The following is a 24,717-nucleotide window of genomic DNA, read 5'->3' on the forward strand; positions in this document are numbered from 1 at the left end:
ACATCCTGCTGCTGTTGTTTATTTGCTAAGTCCTGTCTGACTCTTTTGCAACCTCATGGACTGTAGCCTGTCAGGCTCTTCTGTCCATGGGATTCCCCAGGCAAAAATATTGCAGTGGGTTGTTATTTCCTTCTCTAGGAGATATTCCCAATCCAGGAATCAAACCTGTGTCTCCTATACTGCAGGCAGATTCTTTTCTGCTGAGCCACCTGGAAAGTCCAATATATCCATACAATGGAATATTATTTAGTGATAAAAAGGAGTTATCAGGCTATGAAAAGGCAAAGAAGAATCTTAAATGCATATGGCTAACTTGAAACCAATCTGAAAATATTATATACAGTGTTATTCCAACTATATGACATTCTGGAAAAGGCAAAATATGGAAACAGCAAAATAATCTGTAGTTGTCAGGGGCTGGAGGGTGGGAAAAGTAACCAGTAGGCACAACACAGGATTTTTAGGGCTCTCAAACTATTCTCTATGATATCATAATGAAGGATACATGCCATACAGTTTTAAAATCTATAGAATGTGCAATACTAAGAGTGAACTCTAATGTAAACTGTGGATTTCATTAACAATTTTGTATCATTACTGACTCATCAGTTATAACAAATGCACTTTACTAATGCTGCATGTTGATAAAAGAAGAAATTAATCATCACTCAACTGGAGTGGATTGCCATTTCCTTCTCCAATAAATTTATTATACAAAATATAAAAAGAATGTTTTGTTTGTTTTTTTTTTCCTGTGACCAGAGACTCAAGTATAAACAAAAAAATTTCAACTAGACTTCATTACAATTATTTTTTTATCAGGATCTGACCTGTATTTTATTTGTTTTTTAATATAAATTTATTTATTTTAATTGGAGGTTAATTACTTTACAATATTGTATTGGTTTTGCCATACATCAACATGAATCCACCATGGGTGTACACGTGTTCCCCATCCTGAACCCCCCTCCCTCCTCCCTCCCTGTACCATCCCTCTGGGTCGTCTCAGTGTACCAGCCCCAAGCATCCAGTATCATGCATCGAACCTGGACTGGCAATTCATTTCATATATGATATTTCACATGTTTCAATGCCATTCTCCCAAATCATCCCACCCTCACCCTCTCCCACAGAGTCCAACAGACTGTTCTATACATCTGTGTCTCTTTTGCTATCTCGCATACAGGAGAAGGCAATGGCACCCCACTCCAGTACTCTCGCCTAGAAAATCCAATGGATGGAGGAGTCTGGTGGGCTGCAGTCCACGGGGTCGCTGAGTTGGACACGACTGAGCGACGTCACTTTCACTTTTCACTTTCATGCATTGGAGAAGGAAATGGCAACCCACTCCAGTGTTCTTGCCTGGAGAATCCCAGGGACGGGGGAGCCTGGTGGGCTGCTGTCTATGGGGTCGCACAGAGTGGAACACGACTGAAGCGACTTAGCAGCAGCATATAGTTATCGTTACCATCTTTCTAAATGCCATATACATGCGTTAGTATACGGTATTGGTGCTTTTCTTTCTGGCTTACTTCACTCTGTATAATAGGCTACAATGGGTGCAGGATGCTTGGGGCTGCTGTCCTGGGATGACCCGGAGGGATGGTGTTGTGGGGGGAGGTGGGAAGGGGGTTCGTGATTGGGAACACGTGTACACCCGTGGCGGATTCATGTTGATGTGTGGCAAAACCAAGACAATATTGGTTTTGTATTGGCAAAACCAATACAAGTTTAAAGTAATAATAATAAAAAAATAGGCTACAATTATTGTTAGTACATACTTTATCAAAACCATAAATGAGTGAAAAAGTTTTAGCAATTATTAGATATTCATCAGAAATATATGTTTGATGAGGGAAAAAATGATCCTTTTCTATTATTGTTTGTAACCATAGATTAAAATAATTTTGCTAAACAGTGCCATGTTTCTGGATAAATTCTGCATGTATTACTCATTACACTATCAGTGGAACCACAGTATTCATATAAATAAGTAGATGAAACAGACACAAGTTTCCTCCTATCAAGTTCACACTTTGAGTCTGTCTGAAGTATATGCTGCAAACAAACTGTGACCTATTATACAAAATTATTTTCATTGATTCATTAACTGTAACTCAACCTTTCTCTCAAATTAATAAAAGCACAGATTGTAAACCACTTCCCTTGAAACAAGTGTTTATTACCAAAGACTTGACACCATTTTATTTTTTAGGTTCTCAGAATTATGCCACTTTTAAATTAATACTAAACAAATGACAATTAATCTTTCACATAGAAGCCAAAGGTTCTATTCAATATTCTTGAAAGGACTGAAAAAATAAAGTAATGTTATTAAATTTTCAACATATATGTTTTTTTAAATTATCACATGCTTTAACTATATAAATGTAAATAATATGGTTTCTGCAAAGCAAGAAATGCCCAGTGGGAATCAAAATATGCACGGAACATGAAACATGTGTAGCAAAGTTTAACAAAGATCTTCAAAAGCAATGAAAACACTGTAAGACAATGGTCAACCCAAACTTTGTGTTTCAAGGTTATTTCAAATTTCATAAATGAAAGATTGAACCAATAGGTAAAGAGTAATTCCTTAAAAAACAGAGTCAAGAATCAACATCAAGCCTTTCTGCCTTAAAAGTCATGATCTAGTGTGTGTGTATCATTGGCACGTCCCCTCCTTCCCCTTGTCCCTGCCCAAGTATTAGAATATTTTGAGATCTGTTACTGATCCTCAGCATTACTGTCATTCTTGATTTTTCCAAAGAAATTCAGATATTGACAGACGCATATGAAAAATGAGAAAACTGGGTCCATTTAAACTTCTTCCTCTATCTCCAGTGTCTCTTTATGTGTGCTTGACAGAAGTCTTTCGGGGAAACATGAAAAAAATAGAAATATATCAAATATAGTTTTAGATATGTCTGTATATCTAACACGGATTTACTAACATACGTTTGGAAACCAACAATTGTTCATTCTGCCACTCTGCTTTCAGTGGCATTATAATTCATCCCCAGATTGCTAGAGAAATGATCTGTTAACTGCCATTTCTATTGCATGACTGCAAAACAAAACTGAGCAGTAATAAATAGCCACATACCAAGTAATAAATGGTTTGTTTTCAAAACAAGATTCTGATTACTTGGATTAAAAAAGTGAAATACAATATTAAAGCATAAAAATGCTGAAATCTATTGAGAGATGTGGCAGTGTCATGTGGCTTGGTGAAATTGAATGCAGGTTGAGTTTTCTTGTTTTCAATTAAAATGGCATCATTTCTAGAAACATTTATTTGGCTGTATTGCACATTATAATTTTTCAATTCTTATTCATAATTCTCACTGGAATCAAAAAACAAAAAATCAATCTTAAAATGATTTAAACTATTTTTCTATCTGATACTCTAGGAAATGTATTACTTTGTAATTACTAATTAAACACACAAAATAAAGCATTTGTTTGTCACTTATTAGTAATTACTTATAGTTGATGAACCTGTCTTGAAATTTACAATACTTCAAAACTGCTGTCAGAGAGTAGAACAGGAAAATTAATTTTAGTTACTAATGCAAACCTCAACAGAAGCTCAGACCCAGAGCTGTGGGACATATAAATAAGATAAATATACTCACAGTCTATTTCAAAGGCATCAAATAAAACCAATCATAGCTATGATCCTTGGAATTGCTTTGTTCTTTCAGTAACAGCATTGTTGAATTTGAAAATATCCTGGTACCAAGATTGAGAGATAGCCTTAGGCCAGATCTAGCTTTGCAAAATAAATAAAATAGCTTTCTTCACGTCATTCCCCACATTTGCAAAAAGAAATTTTGAGGGCAAAATAAGCTCTGGAGTTCAGGTTTCTTCCATTCCAGTAAAATGTCCCTTTATTTATAATATACTTCTTCTTTTCCATCTCCTTATCAATTGAGTGGCATTCTATAAGTCACTACATTATAAATGTATGCTTCTTCCTTTGAAAATATAAGGTGAGTTGATTGTCTTCAAGCGTAAAATGCCATTCAATATCTGAGTGACATTAATCTATAAGAATTTCTTTTTCAATGTAAGATACTGAACATTCCTTTGTTGATAAAGGGAAAGTTACCTAACTGTCTCCTTTACCTAAGAGTAGTGATTGAAACTGGACCCTATGCTGCAACAAAGGCTGAAGGAACAACACCACTAAAGCAGATAAAAATTTAGGATAAAAATATTCTTTTGTGGTTAATTCAGTTCAGTCGCTCAGTCATGTCTGACTCTTTGTGACCCCATGGACTGCAGCATGCCAGGCCTCCCTGTCCATCACCAGCTTCTGGAGTTTGCTCAAACTCATGTCCATTGAGTCGATGATGCCATCCAACCCTCTCATCCTCTGTTGTCCCCTTCTTCTCCCACCTTCAATCTTTCCCAGCATCAGGATCTTTTCCAATGAGTCAGTTTTTCACATCAGGTAGCCAGAGTATTGGAGTTTCAGCTTCAACATCCATTCTTTTAATGAATATTCAGAACTGATTTCTTTAGGATGGACTGCTTGGATCTCCTTGCAGTCCAAGGGACTCTCAAGAGTCTTTTCCAACACCACAGTTCAAAAGCATCAGTTCTTCAGTGCTCAGCTTTCTTTATGGTCCAACCCTCACATCCATACATAACTACTGGAATAACCATGGCCTTGATTAGACGGACCTTTTTGGGCAAAGTAATGTCTCTGCTTTTTATATGCTGTCTAGATGGTCATAACTTTCCTTCCAAGGAGTAAACGTCTTTCGATTTCATAGCTGCAGTCACCCTCTGCAGTGATTTTGGAGCCAAACAAAGTCTGCCACTGTTTCCACGTCTTCCCCATCAATTTGCCATGAAGTGATGGGACCAGATGCCATGACTTTTGTTTTCTGAATGTTAAGTTTCAATCCAACTTTGTAACTCTCCTCATTCACTTTCATCAAACGACTCTTTAGTTCTTCTTCACTTTCTGCCATAAAGGTGGTGTCATCTGCATATTTGACATTACTGTTATTTTTCCCGGTGATCTTGATTCCAGCTTGTGCTTCATCCAGTCCAGCATTTCTCATGATGTACTCTGCATATAAGTTACATAAATAGTGTGACAATATACAGCCTTGACGTACTCCTTTCCCTATTTGGAACTAGTTTGTTGTTCCATGTCCAGTTTTAACTGTTTCTTCCTGACCTGCATACAGATTTCTCAAGAGGCAAGTCAGGTGGTCTGATATTCCCATCTCTTTCAGAATTTTCCACAGTTTGTTGTGATCCACAAAGTCAAAGGCTTCGGTATATTCAATAAAGCAGAAATATATGTTTTTATGGAACTCTCTTGCTCTTTTTGTTGATCCAATGAATGTTGGCAATTTCATCTCTGGTTTATCTGCCTTTTCTAAATCTCGCTTGAACATCTGGAAGTTCACAGTTCATGTGCTGTTGAAGCTTGGCTTGGAGAATTTTGAGCATTGCTTTGCTAGCATGTGAGATGAGTGCAATTGTGTGGTAGTTAGTCTGAGCATTCTTTGGCATTGCCTTTCTCTGGGATTGGAATGAAAACTGATCTTTTCCAGTTCTGTCCACCGCTGTTTTCCAAATTTGCTGGCACATTGAGTGCAGCACTTTCATAGCACTGTATTTTAGGATTTGAAATAGCTCAACTAGAATTCCATCACTCCACTAGCTTTGTTCATAGTGATGCTTCCTAAGGACCACTTGACTTTGCATTCCAGGATGTCTTTCTCTAGGTGAGTGATCACACCATCTGATTATTTGGGTCATGAAGATCTTTTCTGTATATTTCTTCTTGTATTCTTGCCACCTCTTCTTAATATCTTCTGCTTGTTTTAGGTCCATACCATTTCTGTCCTTTATTGTGCCCATCTTTGCATGAAATGTTCCCTTGGTATCTCTAATTTTCTTGAAGAGATCTCTAGTCTTTCCCATTCTATTGTTTTCCTCGATTTCTTTGCATTGATCACTGAAGAAAGCTTTCTTATCTCTTCTTGCTATTCTTTGGAACTCTGCATTCAAGTAGGTATATCTTTCCTTTTCTCCTTTGTCTTTCACTTCTCTTCATTTCACAGCTATTTGTAAGGCAACCATTTTGCCTTTTTGCATATCTTTTTTCTTGAGGATGGCCTTGATCACTGCCTCCTGAACTATGTCACAAACCTCTGTCCATAGTTTTTCAGGCACTGTGTCTTTCAGATCTAATCCCTTGAATCTACTTGTCACTTCCAGTGTATAATCATAAGAGATTTGATTTAGGTCATACCTGAATGTTCTAGTGATTTTTCCCTATGTTCTTCACTTTAAGTCTGAATTTGGCAATAAGAAGTTAATGATCTGAGCCACAGTCAGGTCCTGGTCTTGTTTTTGCTGACTGTATAGAGCTTCTCCATCTTTGGCTGCAAAGAATGTAATTGATCTGATGTCGGTATTGACCATTTGGTGATGTCTTTGTGTAGAGTCTTCTCTTGTGTTGTTGGAAGAGGGTGTTTGCTATGACCAGTGCATTGTCTTGGCAAAACTCTGTTTGCCTTTGCCCTGCTTTATTCTGTACTCCAAGGCCAAATTTGCCTGTTACTCCAGGTGTTTCTTGACTTCCTACTTTTGCATTCCAGTCCCCTATAATGAAAAGGACATCTTTTTTGGGTATTAGTTCTAGAAGTTCTTGTAGGTCTTCATAGAACCACTGAACTTCAGCTTCTTCAGCATTACTGGTCGGGGCATAGACTTGGATTACCATGATATTGAATGGTTTGCCTTGGAAAAAAACAGAGGTCATTCTGTCGTTTTGGAGATTGCATCCAAGTACTGCATTTTGGATTCTTTTGTTGACCATGATGGCTACTCCATTTCTTCTAAGGGATTCTTGCCTTCAGTAGTAGATATAATGGTCATCTGAGTTAAATTCACCCACTCCAGTCTATTTTAGTTAGCTGATTCCTAAAATGTCAATGTTCACTCTTGCCATCTCCTGTTTGACCACTTCCAATTTGCCAATTCATGGACCTAACATTACAAGATTGCTCTTTACAGCATCGGACTTTACTTCCATCAATATAGTCACATCCACCACTGGACGTTGTTGCTGGTTTCACTCTGTCTCTTCATTCTTTCTGGAATTATTTCTCTATTGATCTCCAGTAGCATATTGGGCATATACAGACCTGGGGAGTTCAGCTTTCAGTGTCCTATCTTTTTGCCCTTTCATACTGTTCATGGGATTCTCAAAGCAAGTATACTGAAGTGATTTACCGTTCCCTTTTGTGGTTAAGCTCCCACCTAATCCAGCCAAACTCCATCTGATAAATGAAATTGAAGACAAGGAGGTCAAATCAAACTGTGAACCACTGACACTGATTTTGGTCACCTTCTCAGCCACCTGGAAATGTTCTTCAATGATATATCTTTGCCCAAGCTGGTTCTTAGGCGCAGCACTTGGAATATTTGATCTTTTTTGCAGCATGCAGGAATTTGTACTTTTGACATGCAGGATCCAGTTCCCTGACTAGGGATTAAACCCAAGCCCCTACAATGGGAGCATGGAGTCTTAGCCACTGGACCATCAGGGAAGTCTCTCCCCTTACACCTAAGTCTTGAGAGACATTCCTCAGAAGGGTCAGAGTTCTTGAAGGACTGATTTGCCCCGCCATTTTTTTTTTCTGTTATGGTTTATTATAGGATATTGAATAGTCCCCTGTGTTGTACAGTAGAACCCTGTTTTTTATTCATTCTATATAAAAGTTTGCCTCTGCTAACTCCAAACCCCCAGTCCATCTCCCCACCATCCTCCCTTCCCTCTTTTCCTTCTTTATGCTCCCTCTTAAGCTACGTCACTTACTTATCACCTGAAGAAAAGTCAGGAAAATGATTTCAGACCAGGAGTTACAAAGAGCAGTTTCATTTAATGAGGAGAAAACAGATTAACTTAGAAAAATATTAAAATTCTCAAGAAGAGATATACATAAAGTTCACATAATTAACAGAGCTATTTTAATATGAGGTCAGATGTTTGGTGCTTTGCAAACATACATTTTGTGAAGAAGCAAAAAGTATAGCTTAAAGCCAATGAATTATTTTGATATAAGTGGCTCTTGCCATCCTTTAATTGCCTTTCTCATTGTTGATAGTAACTACCTTGCTTTACAAATGTTTATTGCTTTTCTTGATAAAATATAATTTTAAAAATATAATTATAATTTGAAATTTAAGCTCAAATTATTCATAATAAAGTAAAAGTACTATGTATTTCCAAGCATTAATAGCATGCTTCCCAATATAAAATGAACATTATGTCAAAGATTTAACTCTTGAGTGAAGGAAACAACAAATAATCAGTGACAGAACTGAAGACTGAAAATGGTGAAATAAGGTTGCTAACTTAGATGTAAAATGGATTAAGGTCCTAAGGGGCAAGAAAATCATATATTATTGAGAATATCTCCTACCAACAAAAAAGTAATTTGCATCTACAGTTTAACATAGGGTCTCCCGTGTTTGTTCAGTGGTAAAGAATCCACCTGCCAGTTCAGGAGATGTGGGTTCAATCCCCAGGCTGGGAAGGTCCCCTGGAAAAGGAAATGGCAACCCACCCCAGTGTTTCTGTCAGAAGAATCCGATGGAAAGAGGAACCTGGCAGGCTACAGTCCATGAAGGCAAGAAAGAGTTGGACATGATTTAGCGACTCGATGACTACAGCTTAACACATAACTTTGCAGAATTTGAGGCTCTTCTCTTAATAAATTGGAAGCAGCAAGTCAAACAAACAGAAAAAAATATATATCCTTTAGAAAATCACATTACCCTGTCTCAGGTCTGTTAGACAATGCTCCAAGATGAGGCCGCAAAACTCATAGGCTTCCTTTGGCCTTATTTTCAAGTTCTGCATAATTTTTCTTAACACCTTCACTATTGTTAAAATTTCCTCCTTATAAAAAAAGGAAACCAAACAAAACAAAAAAAAAAAAACAGAAGAAGAAGAAGGAAAAGAATGCTTACTACATTGTCAGTTTGCATTGTTTTCTTCTAGAAAAGTGTCACTTGTCTCAGCTGATTTTTAGTTATACACTCAAATGTTCTGCAATACACAGCTGAAATAATGTTCCATAAATATCTTATTCCATTTATGGGCTTCTGTCTTGTTTTATGAATTTACCAGCTATTGTTCTCACGAATAAGAATACTCGATAATTGGAAATGTCAGAAGGCCATAAAATAGTAAATTTTTTCATTCCAAAATATTTTGATGGAGGTAGGAAAAGCAGAAACAATCTCAAGATAAAATATGCTGCTGTGAAATGAAAGGAAATAATTACAAATATGTTAATAAGTAACTGATTATTAAGTCATGTAAAGTATCCTGTTGAATGTCGAGTGAGAATTAATAAAGTAAAATTCTTTGTCTGATGGATTGGATAATAATTTGCCTGGTAGTTTTTTATATGGCTGATTTCCATTATCATTCTTCAATGATTTCACTGATAACTAGAGCAGGCCGAGCCTCCTTTGCAATTTACAATTGTGTATGCATGCTCATATATTACATTGTTAACCTGGTGACATTATCCTCACTCTCAGCAGTATTATGTCTCATTTGAAGATGGAAAAGATCAGTGAATTTTTACAAGAGATGTATATGCATTAATTCTTTTCTCTGATATTTACCAATTGTGTTTTCAAAAAGAAAACAATCGCAAGGCGTTGTCAGATTAAAGACACAAACAGATATTTTGAAGTCAATGCCAAAATGCTTTCCAACTGTCATGTTTTGACTCCTTGAAAAGCTTTGGTTTCAGTAAAGAAATAAGAATTTCACAACAGTCGCTGAAGTGCATCAGAGAAGGAAGATATTCTGTAGCTATAAATCCAAGTACTTAGTTTCAGAGAAATTAGCAGGGTTTAAGTTGATTTGCTTCCTGCTGGGGATCTATAATATTTTTCTTTCTAAGTCTCAAGTCCTTTTTTCAGAATCACTTTGTTTATTCTGTATCCAGGGTGGAAGTTGACTAGGTGAGTGAATGCAGAAAATGACTTATAGAGGAAAATAAGCTTAATGCTAGAAGCAACAGGATAGACACACTTTGCTCAGTGTCTTTTAAGTAGAGCCTGTGCCAAGTGCTTGAAAGCCTTTTGTCTTTTAATTCTCACTATATTTCTAGGAAGGAAACTCATCACTCCCATTTTGTAGGCTTGAAAACTGAGATGTAAACAGTAATTTAATTTTCTCAGTGTCACACAGCTCATGAATTGTGAAGCTGGAAGTTGAACACATTTAAGTCAACTCCAGAGGTCACAAACAACTATTCTATACTGTCTTTACCATTAATAGGTTGAATAAGCCAGGTGTTAGCTCCACTGCAATAATCAATGGCTCAGCTTTTTTTCTTCCTATGAAAATTAAGATTTTAAAATCAATAACACAGATGATAGTTTTTCTTTCTATGATTCACAGTCATATATTATGCTATTTTTCCAAAGAAAAAGACACACTTTCCAGCCTTTTTTAAAATTGAAAATGATATCGTTATGAAGATTTCATACATTCAGCATAATTATGTCTTTATAGCTTGAAAAACATGTGGACTTTTTCTTGATAACTTTTCTTAGACTTCATTAATCAAAGGTACAACAGTACAATCATTTAGAAATACTTACAAATGATTTGCATCTTGAAATCAAAATATCATTTACATACATTTGAAAATTTGAAATAAAGCTATGTACAGAGATTGTTTATTCAATCTAAAGTTACTGTTTGTTATTCAAATAAATTCACAACTTTACTGATTTTAACTTTCAATCACCTGGTGCATGGCCTATATGGCTTCCCAGGTGGCTCAGTGGTAAAGAATCCACCTGCCAATGCAAGAGCCACAGGAGACACAGGCTCAATGCCTGGACCAGGAAGATCCCCCAGAGGAGGAAATGGTAGCCCACTCCAGTATTCTTGCTAAGATAACCCCATGGACAGAGGAGCCTGGCAGGCTTCAGTCCATGGGCTTACAAAAGAGTTGGACACTACTGAGTGATGGAGCACACACTCAAGGCCTATAGGTTGGGAATCACTGATATAGAAATTTCTAAGAAATCCTAAAGCAGACATATCATTTTTTTTTTCTAAAATGCAAAGAATGAAATAATTTTCCAGCGTTTAATATTTAATGTCATATGTATAAGTGTATCCTGAAGAACATTCATTAGATAACTTACAGTTTGCTATTTATACTAAGGCCTATTAGTAGTTTAAAATTTGGAGACTAGTTTTCTATAGCTGCTTTGCTGTCACTAAGTATTATAGACTGGGTAAGTAATTAACCGGAGAAGGCAATGGCATCCCACTCCAGTACTCTTGCCTGGAGAATCCCATGGAAGGAGGAGCCTGGTGGGCTGCAGTCCATGGGGTCGTGAAGAGTCAGACACGACCGAGCGACTTCACTTTCACTTTCCACTTTCATGCATTGGAGAAGGAAATGGCAATCCACTCCAGTGTTCTTGCCTGGAGAATCCTAGGTATGGGGGAGCCTAGTGGGCTGCCGTCTATGGGGTCACACAGAGTCGGACATGACTGAAGTGACTTAGCAGCAGCAGCAACTAATTAACAGAAATTTATTTTCTCACTATTCCGGAGGCTAGAACCTCAAGAGCAAAGCATCAGCAGACCTGGATTCTTCTGAGTCCTCTCTTCTGTTTGAACACAGCTGCCTTCTCACTGTGGGCTTATTTGATCGTTTCTTTGTGTGTGTCCTAATCTCTCCTTATAAGGACATAAGTCAGATTGTATTTGAGGGTATGCTCAGTTGTATCTGACTCTGTGACTCCATGGACTGTAGCCTGCCAGGGTTCTCTGTACATGGAATTTTCCAGGCAAGAATACTGGAGTGAGTTGCCATTTCCTTCTTCAGGGGAATCTCCCAACCCAGGGATGGAACCTTCATCTCTTGGGTCTCACTTAACCTTAACTGCTGCTTTAAAGATCCTAACTCCAAATACAGTTCCATTCTGAGTTAGAAGGAGCTACAACTTCAACATATGAATTTTGAGGGGAGGGAAATTAACACACAATCTGGAAATTTGAGGGTGGAACCTTTATTCGATTATGTATAGTTTATCCATCAAGAATACTTCATTTTGATTTACATAGTACATTTGCGTTAATAAGTTATATTATCTTATTTCACCACAAAAAGAGAAATGTGTTAAAATAAATTATTGCAAAAAAAACAAAATAAAGAATAAAAATTAAAAAGTAATGCAAGCTTAAGCAGATACAAGATAAAGTAAATCAGAAAGAGAAAAACAAATATTCCAAATTAACACATATATGGAATCCAGAAAAAAAAAAGTATAGAAGATCTTATTTGGAAAGCAGAAATAGAGACACAGATGTAGAGAACAAATATATGGATACCAAGGGGTAAAAGGAGTGTGGGAGGAATTGGGAGATTGAAATTAACACACGTATTTATTGATACCATGTATAAAAGAGATAACTAAAGAAAATATGCTGTTAGAACAGGTAACCTACTTTATGTACTGTGGTGACCTAAATGGGAAGTAAGTCCAAAAGGGAGGTAATATATGTATATGTTGGAGAAAAGAACGGCAATCCATTCCAGTATTCTTGCCTGGAGAATCCCAAGGACAGAAGAGCCTGGTGAGCTGCAGCCCATGGGGTCCCAAAGAGTCGGACACAACTGAATGACTAACACACATGTGTATATGCGTGGCTGATTCATTTTGCCAGACAGTAGAAACTAATACAGCATCGTAAAGTATATATATATTACAATGAAAATTAATTTTAAAAATGAAGAAAATCCAAGAAAATATCATAGAAGACCACTCCACTCCTGGTACAAGTTTTTCTCAGTGACATAATAAGGTAAAAAGAATGAAAGACATTAAGAGAGATGCAAGGATGCTGCTTCTAAGTCGCTTCAGTCATGTCTGACTCTGTGCGACCCCATAGACGGCAGCCCACCAGGCTCCCCCATCCCTGGGATTCTCCAGGCAAGAACACTGGAGTGGGTTGCCATTTCCTTCTCCAATGCATGAAAGTGAAAAGTGAAAATGAAGTCTCTCAGTCATGTCCAGCTCTTCGCGACCTCATGGACTGCAGCCTACCAAGCTCCTCCTTCCATGTGGTTTTCCAGGCAAGAGTACTGGAGTGGGTTGCCATTGCCTTCTCCAATGCAAGGATAACTCATGAGTTTTCTTTCTCCTATTACTAAATTGATTTATGCTATTACTAAAATTTTTGCTTTACTGTAACTATATTCTGTTCAGCACTTTGTTGGAGGAATAAACAAGAGTAGCACCATCTGTGAGAGTGCGTGGGAAAACCTTTATTGACAGCACTGGGAAAGAGTCTGTGGTCGGGGTCCCTGAGACTGTCTCAGGTTTGAAGATTCACTGGAATGACCCACAGGACTAAAAGATTTTTATATTCATGTGTATGCATGGTTAGTTGTTCACTCCTGTATGATTCTGTACAACTTTTTGGATTGTAGCCCACCAGGCTCCTCTGTCCAGGGGATTTTACAGACAAGAATACTGAGTGGGTTGCCATTTTTCCCTTCTGGGTGATCTTCCCAACTCAAGGATTGAACCTGGATCTCTTGCAAAAGGTTTCTTTACCTGCTGAAACATTGGGGAACATAGTCACAGTTTCTTACAGTGAAAGAATGCAGAGAAAATCAGCAAAGGGACAAGGCTCCCCAGCAAAGTCCAGAGGAAACCGAGTGTAAGATTTTAAGCAGCCCTCCCAGTGGAGTAGCACAGTTCAGTTCAGTCCAATTGCTCAGTCATGTACAACTCTTTGCAACCCCGTGGACTGTTTTACCAGTAGTCATGGATGGATGTGAGAGTTGGAATATAAAGAAAGCTGAGCACTGAAGAATTGATGCTTTTGAACTGTGGTGTTGGAAAAGACTATTGAGGGTAACTTGGACTGCAAGGAGATGCAACCAGTCAATCCTAAAGGAAATCAGTCCTGAATATTCATTGGAAGGACTGATGCTAAAGCTGAAACTCCAATATTTTGGCCACCTGATGTGAGAACTGACTCATTGGAAAAGACCCTGATGCTGGGAAAGATTGAGGGCAGGAAGAAACGGGGACACAGAGGAGGAGATGGTTGGATGGCATCACCGACTTGATGGACATGAGTTTGACCAAACTCTGGGAGTTGATGAAGGTCAGGGAAGTCTGGCATTCTGCAGTCCATGGAGTACCACAAAATGAGCTTAATTCCTTCAAGCAACATTGTGCGGCAACAAGTGCGAAGTTTTGCCAGCTAGGGAAGTTTAGCTGAGCTTGACTACTGTGGATTTATTGGGGGACAGTCACAATCATTTCATCGTACAGTGCCTCTGTGACTGACTTCAGTTAATGAAGCCCCAGTCCCCAAGATTGAAAGCAAGTATTCACTGTTAAATATTAACATCCTCAGATATGCAGATGATACCTCTCTAACAGTAGAAAGTGAAGAGGAACTGAAGAGCCTCTTGATGAGGGGAAAAAAGGAGAGTGAAAAAGCTGACTTAAAACTCAACATTCAACAACTAAGATCATGGTATCTGATCCCATCATTTCATGCAAATAAAAGGAAAAAAGTGGAGGCAGTGACAGATTTTATTTTCTTAGGCTCCAAAATCACTGGGAACAGTGACTGCAGCCATGAAATTAAAAGACACTTGCTTCTTGGAAGGAAAGTTATGACCATCCTAAACAGCATTTAATATGCATTTAATAAGCACAGACATCACTCAGCTGACAAAGGTCTGTATAATCAATGCTATGGTTTTTCCAGTAACCATGTATAGATGTGAGATTTGGACCATAGTGAAGGCTTAGCGCCAAAAGATTGATGCTTTCAAATTGTGGTGCTGGAGAAGACTCTTGAGAGCCCCTTGGACTTCAAGGAGATCAAACCAGTCAAACCTAAAGGAAATCAACCCTGAATACTCATTGGAAGGAATGATGCTGAAGCTAAAGCTCCAATACTTTGGCCACCTGATGTGAAGAACTGACTCACTGGAAAAGACCCTGTTGCTGGGGAAAATTAAAGGCAAAAGGAGAAGAGGGCAGCAGAGAATGAGGTGGTTAGATAGTATCACTGACTCAGTGGACATAAACTTGAGCAAACTCTGGCAAATAGTGGAGGACAGAGGAACCTGGCAAACTGCAGTCCACTGAGTCACAAACAGTGGACATGACTTAGCAACTGAATTACAACAACAGCAACATTCACCATTAATCATATTATTAATATGAACAGTCCAGATAAACTGGTACAACATGTGACAAGAGTTCAGGAATACAGAAACAACCTTATGAGACAGAATGGTTAAATACAGTTACATTAAAACAAGTCTTTCTGGGGAATGTGTAGGGGTAAGGCTACACCATCCTGCTGTGTTAATTCACTCCTCTGCAGTTGCTGAGCCCTTATTTCAAAAAATGAGTCCAAGTGGTAATTCTAGCCATAACCCAGTGTGAATCAGTGTTAATGAGGGGGTTTAACCGTTGTAGAGATTGAATCAAGCATATAAATAAAAATATGTAAAATTAAGAAACTGGACAAACTAGAAGTGGAGTAAAAATCCAGGGAAGATAGTCTTAATGATGGGCTAGAAAAATGAAAATGTTCTAGAAATGCTTATTAACTGATTCCAGTTTTGTGACATTAAGAAAGTATGACATGACTTATAGGAATCACTTGAGAATGCAGATAATTTTCAAAAAAAAAAAAAAACCAACTCTGGTGCTTACAGCAATAACTCTAAGCTGAAGTGCACAGGCTCAAACTTATTTTTCTGTGTGTGCCTAGAGAGATATTTACATGCCTCATATTTAAAATATATATGTACAGAGCGTCTCTGACTTACAAAATTTAAACTTACACTATTTCAAGTTTAAAATGGTTTGAAAGCATACACATTCAGTAGAAAATATATATCAAAGTTTATATTTTTATCTTTTCTCAGCCTATTCATTGGAAAGACTGATGCTGAAACTGAAGCTTCAATACTTTGACCACCTGATGCAAAGAGCCAACCCATTGGAAAAGACCCTGGTGCTGGGAAAGATTGAGGGCAAGAGAGGAAGAGTGCAATGGAAGATGAGAAGGTTAAATATTATCATTGACTCAATAGATATGAATCTGAGCAAACACCAGGATAGAGTGAAGGACAGGAGAGCCTGACCTGCTGCAGTCCATAGGGTTGCAAAGAGTCCAATACAACTTAGTGAGTGAACATAACAACAAGCTAGTGATGTGGGGTATAATCCTTTATCATGATGTTGAATAACTACAACAGCTTTGTGGTCATGAACAACTGACACACTCACAGTCATTCTGTATCCATAAAACCATTCTTTTTTTTTCTCTCTCTTTTCGTAGACTACTCTAAAAACTGGTTGAGATATTCAACACTTTACTGTAAAATAAGTTTGTGTTAGATGACTTTTCTCAACTGTAGCTTTATGTAAGTGTTCTGAGTATTTATTGTATTAGATTAAATTAATTTATTCTCATTGATGTGTATCCCCCAAATCACAATATATTTATTCTACCAATAATGAGCATGTGGTTGTTTCTTTTAGGGGGCTATTACTGACAGAAGAGATAGGAACATGCATCTACATGAAACTTGCATATATATACATATATATGTATATCTAATTGTACATCATTCTTTAGTATATACTTAAACACGTAATTTCTGGGCATTCTAATTGGAAGACCAACAGTAAACAACTAAAATAAGTAAATACATAATATATATTGTCAAATAAGGGAAAGTAAAGAAAAAAGTAAGATGCAGACAGAAGATGGGGAGATGGACCTAGATAAGAAATACTGCTTTAGGTAATTTGCTCAAGAAAACATTTGAGAATGTTTTTTAGACCATGTACATATATGTCATCTAAAGTAGACCATATTTCAGAAGAAATCTCACAGATAACCACACATCATTATATAATAATGTTGGACGACTGACCATATTTTACAATAAAAAAATACCTTTAGGGAAAAGTTACTATTTACTAGACCCTGACAAATTTCAGACCATAATTGTTGACACTTAAAAGTCGATAAAGGGCAATGCAGCTGTGACAGTTGACTCATATTTTCTCATATTATTATAAGATGTCAGAGATAAGACAAATAGTCATTAAGACCATTAAAGAGAAAATACCATATAACTTTGTGTCTTTATTCTTGCTAACTTATTTCCAGATCACAAATTTTTTACTTTAAGGACCAAATTATTCCCAAAGTCAAGTCCACCTGTCTCCAGAGAATTCAAGCAGGAATGATATCTCTAGCATAATGAGTAATTTCTGCTGTTGTTCAGTTGTTAAATCGTGTCTGACTCTTTGCAAACCCATCGGCTACATGCATCATGCCAGGCTTCCCTATCCTTCACTGTCTCCTGGGGCTTGCTCAGTCTCATGTCCATCGAGTTGATGATGCCGTCCAACCATCTCATCCTCTGTCCTGTGGGACTTCCTTGGTGGTTCATGCAGTAAAGAATCTTCCTGCAATTCAGGACATCCAGGTTTGATCCCTCGGTTGGGAAGATCCCCTAGAGAGGAACTAGCTATTCATTCAAGAATTATTGCCTAGAGAATTCCATGGACAGAGGAGCCTGGCAGGCTACAGTCCACGGGGTTGCAAAAAGTTGGACTTGACTAACCAACTGACACTTTCACTTTCTTCCCAATGGCTGATTACTAGATTATTTAAAACATTGCTGTTCCCACAACATAAGTGCATAATTTCCTCTGCCCTCAATATATGTGATGGATCTTTTTCCCGGATTGCTCAAATGCTATAATTCTTTCACATTATATTTATCCCTTATAATATTTGTTAAAAATTATTATTTTTTTCAATAATTGGCTTCATGGGTTTGATAGGAATAACACAAAGGGAAGGGATGTGAGGAAGCAATCTAATTCCACCTATTGCCTGCTATAAAGTGAAAGTTGCTCAGTTAAGTCTGACTCTTTGCAACCCCATAGACTATACAGTTCATGGAATTCTCCAGGCCAGAATACTGGAGTGGGTAGCCGTTCCCTTCTCCAAGGATTCTTCCCAACACAGGGATCGAACCTAGGTCTCCTGCATTGCAGGCAGATTCTTTACCGTCTGAGCCACAAGTGAAGCCCAAAAATACTGGACTGGGGAGCTCTATCCCTCCTCCAGTGGATCTTCCCGACCCAGTAACCCAACTGGGGTCTCCTGCATTGCAAGCAGATTCTTTACCAACTGAGCTGTCAGGGAAGCCTACTGTAAGATCTTGGCCAATTCATTTAACTCACTCAAGAAATACTTACAGGGTTTCCTTGGTGGTCCAGTGGTTAAGAATTCTCCTGTCAGTGCAGAGGACATGAATTCAATCCCTGGTGCAAGAAGATTCCACACATCACAGAGCACCTAAGCCGTGCACCATGACTACTGAGCTCTAGAGCCCAGGAGCTGGAACCACTGAGGCCATGTGCCTCAACTACTGAAGCCCGTGCCCCTGGAGCCCATGGTCAGCAACAAGAGAAGCTGCTGTAATGAGAATTCCACATACCACAACTACAGAGCAGCCCCACTCGCTGCAATTAGAGAAAGCCTGGTGCAGTAATGAAGACTCAGCACCACCAAAATAAATAAATGAAGTGAACTGAAGTTGCTCAGTCATGTCCAACTCTTTGCAACCCCATGGACACCAGGCTCCTCCGTTCATAGGATTTTCTAGGCAAGAATACTGGCGTGTATTGCCATTTCCTAAAAAAGGAAAAATACTTACAAAATTTCTATTGCAGCCAAACTCTCAAGATATTACAGTTAAAAAAAAAGAATACTATCCAATTGGGATTCTCTTTGAATCACTGCATTTTTAATTTAGTAAAATTAAAATACCAGTTATCACATGGGTATTGAAGGAATTAAGTGAGGTTATATAAAGACTTTAGTGTTAATTAGACCTAGTTGTACCACTTATTTGCCTGGATCATAATCTTTTTTTTAAAAATTAGTTTCTTATATTTTCTGCAGCCAAAGATGGAGAAGCTCTATACAGTCAACAAAAACAAGACCAGGAGCTGACTGTGGCTGAGATCATGAACTCCTTATTACCAAATTCAGACTTAAATTGAAGAAAGTAGGGAAAACCGCTAGACCATTCAGGTATGACCTAAATCAAATTCCTTATGATTATACAGTGGAAGTAAGAAATAGATTTAAGGGCCTAGATCTGATAGATAGAGTGCCTGGTGAACTATGGACTGAGGTTCCTGACATTGTACAGGAGACAGGGATCAAGACCATCCCCATGGAAAAGAAATGCAAAAAAGCAAAATGGCTGTCTGGGGAAACCTTACAAATAGCTGTGAAAAGAAGAGAAGCAAAAAGCCAAGGAGAAAATGAAAGATATAAGCATCTAAATGCAGAGTTCCAAAGAATAGCAAGAAGAGATAAGAAATTCTTCTTCAGAGATCAATGCAAATTAATAGAGGAAAACAACAGAATGGGAAAGACTAGAGACCTCTTCCAGAAAATTAGAGATACCAAGGGAACATTTCATGCAAAGATGGGCTTGATAAAGGACAGAAATGGTCTGGACCTAACAGAAGCAGAAGATATTAAGAAGAGATGGCAAGAATACACAGAGGAACTGTACATTAAGGATCTTCATGACCCGGATAATCACGGTGGTGTGATCACTCACCTAGAGCCAGATATCTGGGAATGTGAAGTCAAGTGGGCCTTAGAAAGCATCACTACGGACAAAGCTAGTGGAGGTGATGGAATCCCAGTTAAGCTCTTTCAAATCCTGAAAGATGATGCTGTGAAAGTGCTGCACTCAATATGCCAGCAAATTTGGAAAACTCAGCAGTGGCCACAGGACTGGAAAAGGTCAGTTTTCATTCCTATCCCAAGGAAAGGCAATGCCAAAGAATGCTCAAACTACCACACAATTGCACTCATCTCACACTCTAGTAAAGGAATGCTCAAAATTCTCCAAGCCAGGCTTCAGCAATATGTGAACAGTGAACTCCCTGACGTTCAAGCTGGTTTTAGAAAAGGCAGAGGAACCAGAGATCTTTTGGACTTGGAGAGGGAGAGGGTAGGATGATTTGGGAGAATGGCATTGAAACATGTATACTATCATGTAAGAATCGAATCACCAGTCTATGTCCGATGAAGGATACAGCAGCTTGGGGCTGGTGTACGGGGATGACCCAGAGGGATGTTGTGGGGAGGGTGGTGGGAGGGGGGTACATGTTTGGGATCGCATGTACACCCGTGGTGGATTTTTGTCAATGTATGGCAAAACCAATACAGTATTGTAAAGTAAAATAAAGTAAAAATAAAAATTTAAAAAGATTTTTAAAAAATTGCCAACACCCGCTAGATCATGGAAAAAGCAAGAGAGTTCCAGAAAAACATCTATTTCTGCTTTATTGACTATGCCAAAGCCTTTGACTGTGTGGATCACAATACACTGTGGAAAATTCTGAAAGAGATGGGAATACCAGACCACCTGACCTGCCTCTTGAGAAATCTGTATGCAGGCCAGGAAGCAACAGTTAGAACTGGACATAGAACAACAGACTGGTTCCAAATAGGAAAAGGAGTACGTCAAGGCTGTATATTGTTACCCTGCTTATTTAACTTATATGCAGAGTACATCATGAGAAATGCTGGACTGGAAGAAACACAAGCTGGAATCAAGATTGTTGGGAGAAATATCAATAACCTCAGATATGCAGATGACACCACCCTTATGGCAGAAAGTGAAGAGGAACTGAAAAGCCTCTTGATGAAAGTAAAAAAGGAGAGTGAAAAAGTTGGCTTAAAGCTCAACATTCAGAAAACGAAGATCATGGTATCTGGTCCCATTACTCCATGGGAAAGATGGAGAAACAGTGGAAACAGTGTCAGACTTTATTTTTTTGAGCTCCAAAATCACTGCAGATTGTGACTGCAGCCATGAAATTAAAAGACGCTTACTCCTTGGAAGAAAAGTTATGACCAACCTAGATAGCATATTCAAAAGCAGAGACATTACTATGGTCCATCTAGTCAATGGTATGGTTTTTCCTGTGGTCATGTATGGATGTGAGAGTTGGACTGTGAAGAAGGCTGAGCATCGAAGAATTGATGCTTTTGAACTGTGGTGTTGGAGAAGACTCTTGAGAGTCCCTTGGACTGCAAGGAGATCCAACCAGTCCATTCTGAAGGAGATCAGCCCTGGGATTTCTTTGGAAGGAATGATGCTAAAGCTGAAACTCCAGTACTTTGGCCACCTCATGGGAAGAGTTGACTCATTGGAAAAGACTCTGATGCTGGGAGGGATTGGGGGCAGGAGAAGAAGGGAACAACCGAGGATAAGATGGCTGGATGGCATCACTGACTCGATGGACGTGAGTCTGAGTGAACTCTGGGAGTTGATGATGGACAGGGAGGCCTGGCGTGCTGCGATTCATGGGGTTGCAAAGAGTCGGACACAACTAAGCAACTGAACTGAACTGAACTGAACTGATGTGAAAAAATGCAGTTTGTGTGATGTAAATAAGCCTATATATATAGGCCTCCCTGGTAGCTCAGCAGGTAAACAATCTGTCTGCAATGCAGGAGACCTCGGTTAGATTCCTGGGTCAGGAAATGGAATGCCCCCTGGGAAGCCCATATATGCGTATATACACATGGGCTTCCCTGGTGGCTCAGTTGGTAAAGAATCTGCCTGGAGAAGGGAACAGCTACCAACTCCAGTATTCTGGCCTGGAGAATTTTGCACAATCCAAAGTATTTGTGCATTATCTTTCTGTTTAGCTCTCACCCCCATCTCTATACAGTAAATAGTACACAATTGGCACTCAATAAATACTTGTTTTTTAATTGTCTAATCATCAAATTTGCAAAATTGTGAACATTTCTGTACTTGTTCCAATACGTCATTTCTATCATCCAATCACTCATGATATCTGGTTAGAAACTAAGTCCCATATATTTCACTTAATCAAAACTTCAGTGTTATTTCCTTTATCCCTGCTTCTATAATGATCAGTTCTGTTTATGTCTTGATCACTTGTTGATTGAATTCTACATAAGGCCCTTACCTGACTTCCTTTCCTCAAGGAAGGAATTCATATCCATAGGGAGGCCAGAACAGTATGTCTGAAACACGTGTTTAATTTGGTCTTTATCATTCTGGAATCCCTCCAGCATACACCCACACCAGGTTAAAGATACAATTACTTCTAATTACCTCATATCTGAATTATGTTGTTTTCTTTTTTTTTAATAAAACATGTTCTGATATTAACTATGCCATGTGACTTGTGTTTCTAAAACTTTCTAATTCATTTTTCATAATCATACTCAGGCATATTTTTTTCTCATTTTCAGTAAAAAGAAATAATGAGTATGTACATATATTTGTAAATGCACACATTCACTTCCTTGCTTTGATGCTGTAAACTACTTTTAGGTGCCATGCAGCTATCTCCTACTTTTTATTGCCAAATAATATTAAGGTATATTGTTTATACTATTGTTTTCGCTTTTTCAACTTCCTATTGATTATGAAGCTGACTACAATTTTGATCAGATGTCATCCATGCACTAAATTCCTCTTAGCATTGCCACTATTCACCTTCACAATGGACAGTCCTCATCCTTACATTATTTTACTGTGGCCACATCTGACACTTTGAAAACCTCCTTTTAAACACTTTCTTTTACTTTCATGACACTACGCTATACATGTTCTCTTTATCACTTTGTGCTTTTGCATTCTCTCTCACTTGTGATTATAATATTCTTTCTCACGTTAGGGGCTTCCCTATAAGCTCAGTTGGTAAAGAATCGCCTGCAATGCAGGAGAGCCCAGTTCGATTCCTGGATTAGGAAGATCTGCTGAAGAAGGGATAGGCTACTCACTCCAGTACTCTTGGGCTTCCCCATGGCTGGGCTGGTAAAGAATCCACCTGCAATATGGGAGACCTAGGTTCAATCTCTGTGTTGGGAAGATCCCCTGGAGAAGGGAAAGTATACCCACTTCAGTATTCTGGCCTGCAGAATTCCATGGACTGTATATTAGGTGGCACTAGAGGTAAAGAAGCTGCCTGCCATTGCAGGAGACTTTGGGTTGGGAAGATCCCCTGGAAGAGGATATGGAACACCCCCCCCCAAGTATTCTTGCCTGGAGAATTCCATGGACAGAGGAAACTGGCTACAGTCCATGGGGTTGCAAAGAGTTGGACATAGACATAGACTAGTGTCTTCAAAATCATTAGCTTGTTCAAAATTTTCTGTAAAATGCACAGTGGTATATGTTTGCATTTTGCTTATTTCAAACACATATTTTATAGACATCTCAATCTTAACACCTATAATGCTGAACCAGTGTTCTATTAATCCCACTGAACCCACTTGCATTTTCAATATGTAATATAACCTTCCTCTCAGTTATCAAATTCAGAAATCTGACTTTAATCTTCACCTCCTTCTTCTTTATTATCGAGAGTAAATAACCATGTCTTGCCATGTCTACCTTTAATTGTAGAAATCCAGTCCTCCTTCTGCCATTCTGTCCATTTTGCCTTCACTCTTATTGCTTCATGCACTTTGTCTTTCCACCTTTACTCTGGCTCCCATTGAATTCATTCTTCACAATTTTAACAGAGAGGACTTTCTGACATGAATAGGAATATGAACATCTTACTGCTTCACTTAACACCCTCCTATGATATAAGATAAAGCATTAACGCATAAGACCTTTGAAGGTTGCTAACAATCTGGTCTCAAATTTATCTCTGGCCCTGTCTTTCTAGTTTATTCTAAATGTTCACTGTATCAGGGAGGAAAATTTTAAAATTCTTAATTTCTGCACAATTTCACTTACTATTTTCTGTCTCTGGGATACATGTCCCTCCTTTCTTTCCCTAGATTCATCCTACATGTTCTTTAACTTTAAGAGTAAGTCTTCTCACAATGGAAGACTTTGCTAACTTTATCACTGCCTTAAGAACCCCCTCCCAGCCCACGCTCCAGGGACATTTTTATCATGATAATCTTTACATTTCACTGTGGTTACCCACGTAATCCTCTGTGCTTTCTGCTTGCCTGTCAGCTTTGTAAACAACTCTCTAAGGTTTTCCAGGAGCAAGTACAATGTCTGCTACATTGTATTTATCCATAATATATTTAGTTAATGAATCTACAAATGAATAATGTCTAACATATTGTATGTATTTAATTCTTTGATTCAATAGGAGAAAGAATAAATGAATGTTGAGTTATTGTTATCTATTGTACTATCAAAGCACTTTTCTAATGTACCTCTTGCATGGGTTCCAGTAGATTTAAAACTATTCAGTAGCTATCACAACTTTTTTTTCCCCCTCTGAAAAACAATTGTTGTTTCTTCAATTGTTTACCATTATTATTTAAATCTTTGTCAATAGACTTGTTCATTGTTCCTCCTAACTGAATGATAGTTTTAGTTGCACATCATAATATTTCACCTAAATTTAAAATAGAGACCAGTATACTTATTTTTTAATAAATGGAGATATCAAAGGATTTATTTTCTATGACTCTAATTTTATAGGTGTGATTCGTTGTGTTTCTATGGTAAACACAATTTTAAAAAACTGATTATATATTTGCAGTTGTAATTGAGAGAAATTTAAACT

The sequence above is a fragment of the Capricornis sumatraensis genome, chromosome 2, assembly GCF_032405125.1.
Source record: "Capricornis sumatraensis isolate serow.1 chromosome 2, serow.2, whole genome shotgun sequence".
In the NCBI taxonomy this organism is placed as follows: domain Eukaryota; kingdom Metazoa; phylum Chordata; class Mammalia; order Artiodactyla; family Bovidae; genus Capricornis; species Capricornis sumatraensis.